The sequence below is a fragment of the Alligator mississippiensis genome, chromosome 4 (assembly GCF_030867095.1).
Source record: "Alligator mississippiensis isolate rAllMis1 chromosome 4, rAllMis1, whole genome shotgun sequence".
In the NCBI taxonomy this organism is placed as follows: Eukaryota; Metazoa; Chordata; order Crocodylia; family Alligatoridae; genus Alligator; species Alligator mississippiensis.
Window position 1 is genome coordinate 125,918,477 of NC_081827.1, and position 8,608 is coordinate 125,927,084.

The 8,608-nt window shown below is 52.9% G+C and overlaps 1 long non-coding RNA gene across 1 annotated transcript; it reads left to right on the forward strand.

The window, feature by feature from the left end:
* The first annotated feature begins 2,919 nt into the window (after positions 1–2,919).
* LOC132249857 (uncharacterized) lies at positions 2,920–8,274 on the forward strand. Its single transcript, XR_009461345.1, has 3 exons — positions 2,920–3,109; positions 3,613–3,789; positions 5,799–8,274. It is a non-coding gene; the product is annotated as an uncharacterized LOC132249857 (long non-coding RNA).
* Positions 8,275–8,608: the final 334 nt, after the last annotated feature.

Here is an 8,608-nt window from a genome sequence, read left to right on the forward strand (position 1 = left end):
CATACCTAACCCAGCTAACTATGCCCCTGATAAATGTTGTGAGAGCACCGTGTCACCCGTGCCTTTCCTTTCTTTATTTCCATTATCCATCAGGACAGCCCATGAGGGAATGCCTGGGAACTGTGTAGTTCTATGTAATAAGCCACAATGCTAATGAGGCATAACAAACTGAGGAAGTATCATGTATAATCCTGATCCCTCATTGACACTATTACCACTATAGATTTCAATTCACCATTTGTTATGTGCTTAGCACAGATGAAGTGGGAGGGTGTATCAGAACTACTCCTTCAATTGTTGCATTTTTCAAACAGTTGTCATTCTCCAAGACAAAACTGTGGTAATACCCTCTGTTTTTGCTACTGCTGTTTCTCAGCAGGATTTGCTGCTTGTTCTTGTAGGAGGTCAGACAGACTTTGTCTTTCTCACAGTTTCAGTTTCCTATTGGGATTAAGGGTCTAACATATTTCTGCAACACATCAACTGAACCCAAGATAAACAAGTGCACTGAACAACATGGCCCCGGTACGTTCCTGTACTTTAGAAATCAGAGTTCCACAGTTTCTCCTCTGTAAGACTTTACTAAGGTGTGTACATGGTTTTAGCAAGGGTGCATCAAAATGGATGGCAAATGTTAGACTATATGCTTTTCAGAGCAAGGCCATGTCTTCACATATGTGTGTACACTATCAAATACAATGTAGCCCCCTAGACAACTAATATTTTCCCTCACTTTTAAGGATCTTGGAACACTTTACAAACAATCAGCTTCACTGCATCTCTGTTAAGGAAGTATCATAGTATTAATAAAATAGATTAAAAAACTGAGATAGTAAGAATCTGACCCCTTTCTCCCCACCTGCTTTGTGCTGTTCAGATGGCACAATGTAGCTGGATTCTTTGGGTGCTTGCATGAATAAAACCTGGTTTAAGGGACATAGTGAGGAAGTAAGCTGGCCTGAAGAGATTCACTGTAGTGTCAGTTCTCCTTTGTAGTAGCATAACTAAAAGTGGGCAACTGGGGCACAAGCCCCAGGAGCCAATTTGCAGTGGACATTAAAACAGACTTAAAGGGGACATCACCCTCCTGTGCCACTGTGAGGGAAGGTATTGGCATGGTCAGTAGCCAGGAAATTAATGCAGCCTTCCTTCAGCAGCTGCTGCCTTTGTTGCCACTGAGGGTGCAGACAGAAGTGCAGCTCTCATATGTAATTCAGGATGCTTTTCAGGAAGCATTTTGAGTTACAATGATCCCCCGGACCAAAGATAGTTCACTGTTGGTTCCAGGGGGGAGGGGAAATCTAGCTACTGGCTGCCAGCCTGAAGCCAGTTTCCCCTAGCAACAGCCACTCCTCCCTCCTAGCCTGTCCCTGTTTTCAGAATGGGAGGGGGGAAAGGGAGCAGAGGGAGTTTGTCTAGGGGTTCCTCAGCCAGTGCTAGAAGATGGGATGGGTGAACTAGATCCCCTGCACAGGGCAGGGGGGAAAGAAGGCGGGGGGAGCGGCTCCAATGCACCCATCCCATCCTCCAGTGGGGTATGAAAAAACTCCAAACAGAATTCCCTCTGCTCCCTTTACCCACTCCCATTCTGAAAAAAGGGACAGGCTAGCAGGTAGCGCAGACAGAAGTTACAGAAGGTGCTCTGTTTTGGAACATTTTCAACTCACCCCTCATGGCAAGAAGGTTCAGATTTTCACCTGATCAGCCATTTTTAAGTGGTCTGCAGCTGTGCACTTGTGTTTGGTCATGGCTATATACCACTTTTATGTGACTAGATTGGGCAAAAATTGTCACTTTTGTCTGTACCCTAAATTAACTGATCCCTGTTTCTAGTGACTATGGGATTTGGTGGCACTGGGTAATGGGGGAGGGAAGTTAGTGGTGCTGGTGGCTGCAGCATGTGGCCACAAGAGGGTCCCTGCACCCAGCAGCTCCTGTGTTAAATCCCTTGGCTGCTAGCTACACTAACACCTCCATCCACAGTGTCAGTGTCTTCCACTGGAGGTGGCATGAGGCTGACAAGGACACAAGGGAACTAGGTCTACTAGGACATCACCCCACTCCAGGGCACAAACTTTACCAGTTATACCTCTGCTTCAGTGTAATTTGAACTGGATCTGGTTCAAATAACTCTGGTTTCCCCTGTGTGGAACAAGGGATTCAAAAGAGAATCATGTCCATGATCTACACAAAAGGTACATGCAGTCATTGCACTTAGATCAGGTCAAAAATGGGTGGTCCAATATAACTTAGTTCACCTGAGGAGGTGCACGAAGTTATATTGGGCATCAGTTAGCTTGATCTATTGAATGTTTAAACACATTTGGTGTGCAACCCTGCAGCTTTGAAAGCCCAACTGCTCCCCCAGCCCTGGGTCTGAGTATTTCCCACTCCACCCCCACCCTGACTGGTCTATTTTTTGCCCCCTGATCCCTCTCTCCCAGACAGACAACCCACCCAGCTGCAGTTCTGAGAGCCCCCCTGGTTCTGTCAACCTCCTCATGGATCTGCTAGCCCCTTGATTCTGCCTACTCCTCCCCCCACCACAACTCACTTAAATCAGGTTTCCAGTGCAGCTCCCAGAACCAGCAAACATAAACCTTGTGGTTGTAGGTTGAGTGCAGTGAACATGTGCATGTACCCATACATTTCAAAACTATTTGGGCACGTGCGCTTGCAGCAGCTCAAATAGAAATGGCACAAATTTAAGCCAGGGCTTTTTGCCTCAGTGCACGTGCCCCGGACATGCCTTTTGGTGTGGGGCATAATTGTGCTCCTTGGGGCAAAATAACCCTGCCCAGTTCCTCCCAGATCTGCAGCCAGGGGGAGCTAGAGCCCAGGTCCAGCACCTGTGCTGGCCCCAGTGGTATAAAAGCCTGTCCTGGCCAGCATCTCAGGGCTACGTGCCCTGCAGAGCTTCTGTGGGAAGAAGTTAGCCATGCCTCTTCCTCCCAGAGGCTCCTCCCACAGAAGCTCTTCAGGGCATGTAGCCCTGAGTTGCTGGCCAGGGCAGGCTTTTATACCTCAGTCTCAGGAGCTTTTGGGGAGAGAATGGCCAAGATCTTTCCTGCCTCTAGCTGCTGCAAGCTTGTTCTTGGACCTTTTGTGGGTAAGCTGGCTGCATCCCTTTCTGCCTTGGGCTGCTGCTGCTGCCCCCCACATGGGGGGGTCCTCTACTGCATGCCACTACCCCCTTGCAGGGAGGGGGTCACCACACTGCACCGCACCCCAGCAACACACCCCAGCAATGCACCCTAGCTTCTGCACTCCTGTTCCAGCCTGCCAGCAAGCTGTAGTCAGGGGACAGCCTGGGGAGAGAGCCTGCACTTCCTGTGGGCCCCTTCCTCACCATCACTGCTGGAACCTAAAGGTGTCTTGCCTGCCCCAGGCCACCGCCCCTCACCCTTCACCTCCACTTTCACCAAAAGCACACCCTGACTGGCTGAACTGGACAGCTCCTACCATCACTGCTGCTGTTGCTGCCATCTGTTCTCCTGCTGCCCCCTCTCAGGAGAGAGGAAGATTCCCTGCTGCACCCCCTTGCACCACTCAACACCACACCTGCACTGGATTACTCCCTAATTAACTGATTGCTCCTTCCCTCCCCCACAGCTGCCTTACTGTATCTGGTCCTACTTTGTTTTCCTGCCTGCTGCCCTGCTACTGAGTGCCTAGCTAGAGGGCTGAGGGGCTCCTGGACTGATCTGCAACAAACAAAGCCCCTCCACAGCTCCAGCCATCTTTTACATCTGCCTCAGCAGCTTTTCCTGTATGTTTTGCCCTTGTGTGGTAAGTCCTGTGGTCCATTCCCCTTACCTTGGTGTTTATGTGGTTAAGTAAGCCAGCTCAAGTCTCCCTAGCCCTTGTATGTGTGTTCTCCCTCCCCCACATTCCCGAAGCATAGCTCTCCTGGCTGTCTTCCTGTGGGGATGTAGCTCAGTGAGCTTCAGCTCCCTTTCTCTTCCCCCATATTTCCCCAACCCCAGCCTACCCCTATTAGATTCACCAGCCCCACTGTACATTTTTTCGTTTCTTTATTGTTCCCCCCTCCCCGCGATTATGAAGCAATGGCAGGGCAGGAACCTTTGGGGGGGCAGATGCCCCCACAGAACTTCCTGCAGCCCCCACTATGTGGGTAGATCCCAGACAAGCCCCCAAGGGGATGCATGCCCTTGCAGCTCCCACCCCAGAGGCAGAGTCCAAACAACCTCCTCCAGGGGTAGAGAAGCCTGAGACCTCTGCTGTGGGGGCAGGTGAGACTCCAGTGGAGATCCAGCAGAGCCAGGGGGTCTCCCTTGGCCAGGCCTCTCCCAGAGGGGTTCCCAAGACCCCTTTCCTGCCATCAGGGACCATGGGCAAGGGCAGTAGGAAGGGCTCCTCTTCAGGATTCTCCACAGCTGGGGGTGGGAAAAGCAAAGGCCCCACCCCCAAGCCTAGACCACCAGCACCTGAAGGGACCAGGTGTGCCACACCAACCAGCACACACACACAGCCTATCCCTGACCCTAGCCCTGGCCCCACCAATGCAACCCCCAAGTAGGGGAACCACAGCTATGTACAGGCAGCTGTGGGGAAACCCACAGCTGTGGGTCTTGGACCCTCCACTGCTGGCCCTTCTAGCCTGGGCAGCAGGGCCCCCTTTCTAGTACTCGCCCATAGGCACAGGGTGAAGTGCCAACTGCCCAAGCAGGAGAACCTGCATTTTGCAACCTGAGTGCAGGCCCTGGATTGGGTAGTGGGGGGGCCCCCAAGATTGTGGCAGCTTCCTGCTTTCATGGCAAAGGGGTCTTTTTCCTTACCTCAGAGGCTGCTGTACAAAAGATGGTACAGAAGGGGCTCATGGTGGAGGGTGAGTACATACCCCTCAAGCCCCTAGAACATGCTGGAGACCAGGGTGGTTTTAGGCTCCATCCCACCTTATAACCCCATTTGGGCTGCCCCGGTGGTGGCCTTCTTGCTCGGGTGCCGAGACCCCAGTCTCTGTCAAGTGCACATCATCAGGTCATGATCCAGCTGGCAGTGGGAATGTGGCTGAAGGCTGAGGACAACCTCATAATCCCTTTACAGGGGACCCTAGTGAGGATTTCCTATATGCTAGGGGACCTGCGGTGCTTCCAGTGCCATGCCCCAGGACACTTGCATCATGGGCCAGGCAGGGAAGGTATCTGTAGGTCCCACTGGCAAAAGGGGTGCCCCTACCATCAGTGCCCCTTGCCACTCAGGCCCCTCTGGCACCCCAGCCACAACTACCAGCCTCCCCATGAGCTCAGGGGACCCTGCCCCGCTCAACCAAGCTTGGTGGAGTCCTGTGAAGGGAAGCAGCAGCTGGGGGAGGAGAGGGAGCAGGATACCCCCAACTCCAGTCATGCCCCCACTGTAACTGCCCCAATCCTCACCTTCTCCTACTGGAGTCTATCTACCTGAGGACCACCCCATGGCTGAGTGGGTGCAGGTTCCCTCCAGGCACAAAGCCAAGAGAGGCCAAGGCACAGCTGGAGCCCTCTGACAGGACCCCCTGCACCCTCCCAAGACCATCACGTGTGGAGAAGGAGCAGTTCGGCTTCTGGGGGACTCCCCAGCTGTGCCTGACATCCTACCCCTGGGGAAGATTAAATGGGTTATCCCTGGGAATCCGGGGTCAGCTTACTGGCATTTCAATGCCAGTCTGCTGGAGGATGTGGGCTTCCAAAAGGCCTTCTAGGAGTTTCAGCTGGCCTGGCAGGAGCAATGGACAGCTGTTCCCTTGGGTTGGAGATGGTGGGACGTGGGGAAGGTGCTCATCTTCTTTTTTGGCACAGCTACACTCGGAGGCACACCCAGCAGAGGGAGGCAGTCAAGAAGCAGCTTGAGTGGGAAGTGCTAGAGCTGGAGAGGCACCTGGCCACTGATCCAACTAACCCGTCTCTCTGCAGAAAGCGTCAGGAGAGGCAGGAAGAGCTTCATGCTCTGGATGACCACCACACCTGCAGTGCATTTGTCTGCTTACGTGTCCAACTCCTTCGGGAGATGGATCATGGCTCCCACTTCTTCTATGCCCTGGAGAGGAGGCAGAGGGCCAAGAAGTACATCACCTGCCTTCCAGCGGGTGACAGAACCCTGCCTTACAGATCCAGGTGAGATGTGCTGGTGTGTGTGGGCCTTCTATTAAGAGCTCTTTTTCCCTGGATCCAACAAACACTGAAGCCTGTCAGACCCTGTGGGAGGCAAGCACAGGTAACTAGGACCAGCTGGAGGCTCCTCTTACTCTGACTTTTTGGCCACCCTCCATCTGATGCCTGGCAACAAGGTGCTGGGCATCAATGGGCTGACCGCAGAATTCTACTGGGCTTCCTGGGATGTCTTTAGCCCAGACTTTGCTGCAGTCTGGGCTGAATCCGAGGGAAGTGGGGAATTTTCCCTGTCATGCCAGAGGACCATGCTGACCCTCCTGCTGAAGAAGGGGGATCCCCATGACTTGAGGAACTGGTGCCCTATGTCCCTCCTTTGCATGGATTACAAGGTGGCAGTGAAGGCCATCTCGCTGCACGTGCAGTTTGTGCTGATGGAACATCCGGGCACCTTTATACACCTGGTCGGGATGCATCATGTCCATCTTTGAGAACCTGTACCTGGTTTGGGACCTCCTGGACCTAGTGCACTGGGAGGCCCTGTCTTTCACCCTCCTATCCCTGGACCAGGATAAGGCATTTGACAGAGTGGATCGCAGGTACCTCATGGTATGCTGCGGACCTTTGGCTTCGGCCCTCACTTCGTGTGGGCTTTCCAGGTGGTATATGCCTCTGCAGAGTGTTTGGTCAAGCTCAACTGGACCCTGATAGAGCCCATCCTGTTCAGGAGAGGGGTGCATCAAGGCTGCCTGCTGTCGGGCCAGCTGTATGCCTTGGCCCCAGAGCCCTTCCTCATTCTCCTGCAGAGGCACGTGGTGGGGTTGATCCTCTGGGAGCTGGCGGTGCAGCTGGTCCTATCAGTGTATGCTGCTGGTGCATTCCTCATGGTCCAGGATTCAGGTGACCTGGCATAGGTAGAGGCCTGCCAGGCATTGTAGCCGGCAGCCTCCTCTGTCGGGGTCAGCTGAGTCGAGAGCTATGGACTGATGGTGGGTGATGGATGGCAGGTGGGCTTACTTCAACCCATGCTCTATAGATCCACTGGAGCATGGTCTCACTGCTCTACCTGGGAGTATACCTGTCCCCCAGGAACCCCTCCCCCCACAGAGAACTGGCACCAGCTGTAGGCAAGGGTAGTGAATCATAGAAGTAGGGTCAGAAGGGACCTTTGTAGATCTTCAAGTCCGACCACCTGCCTGGGCAGGAGGAAAACTGGGCTCAAATGACCCCAGCCAGGTAGGCATCAAGCTGCTTCTTAAAGACCCCCAGGGTAGGAGCCAGCACCACTTCCCTTGGAAGTTGGTTCCAGGTCCTAGCCACCCTAACTGTGAAGTAGTTCTTACGGATGTCCAATCTAAACCTACTCTCCAACTTGTGGCTGTTATTCCTTGTTATCCTGGGGGGCACTAGAGGAAACAAGGTTTTCCCCAAACCCTTCTGGTCCCCCCCCCCCCTAGTGAGTTTATAGATGGTCACAATGTTCCCCCTCAGCCTCAGCAGCTCAGTGAAGCAGCTGCAGGCATGGGCAGGACTCCTGAGGTGTTTCTCCCTGCATGGGAGAGTGTTGGTATTCAGCCAGCTGGTTGAATCCATGCTCTGACACTGCTTACACACCCTGCCTGTGCCCCACAAGAGCCTGGCTGGGCTCCAGAAATGGGCACTGGAATTTTTCTGGCCAGGACAGCACTGGGTCGCTACATGCTTGTGTGCCGCACAATCCATCGTGCCACCTTCATGTCCCACCCAGGCACCAAGTGGCAGGAGCTCCTCAGTGACGGCATGGTGGGGGCACCCCAGTGGGTGAGCCTGTACTCCACCTTCATCACTGGGGTGCCCCTGCCATGACCCCATCCATGGTCCCAACAAGTCCTGGGACCTCCTGGTCAACCTCCTCCTGACCCTGGCCAAGTCAGCCCTGTACATGACCAGGAAGGAGGCTCTGGCTGGAAAGGTGCCTGGAGACTGTGAGGCCACTTTCGTGTTACTCATCCATGCATGTTTCCAGGCAGAGGACCATTGGGCGGAGTCCACCAATGCCTTAGATGTCTTTGAGGACCAGTGGGTATACCCCGGGGGACTCTGCTCAGTGTCCCTCTCTGGAACCCTTATTTTTAAATTTTGACCCCCACATCACTCCTATCTTGTGTGTGTGTTGTTTTTTTTTTTTCTTAGCTTGTTCTCCCCAAAAATAAGAATAAAATTATTACTTGTATCATTCGCGTTTTGGCCCCACACAGAGGGGACTATTAGTTAACTGGGTGGGCCTTAAAGATAATGTCCAATGGAAGATACAAATAGACAGGAGCTTCTGGAGCCTGGGCAGTTGGTATCTGGGGACACTACACTTTGTGCCAAATGGACTACTAAAGCAGCATCCCAAATTTGCATTTTAATATACCCCCAAATCCATGTTCTTCCACAATTAGAACAAAAGAGAGAGAGAGTGATTGATCAGATGGGCAATGTTTTATTGCTATATTTACAATGTTAAAGAAATTTGG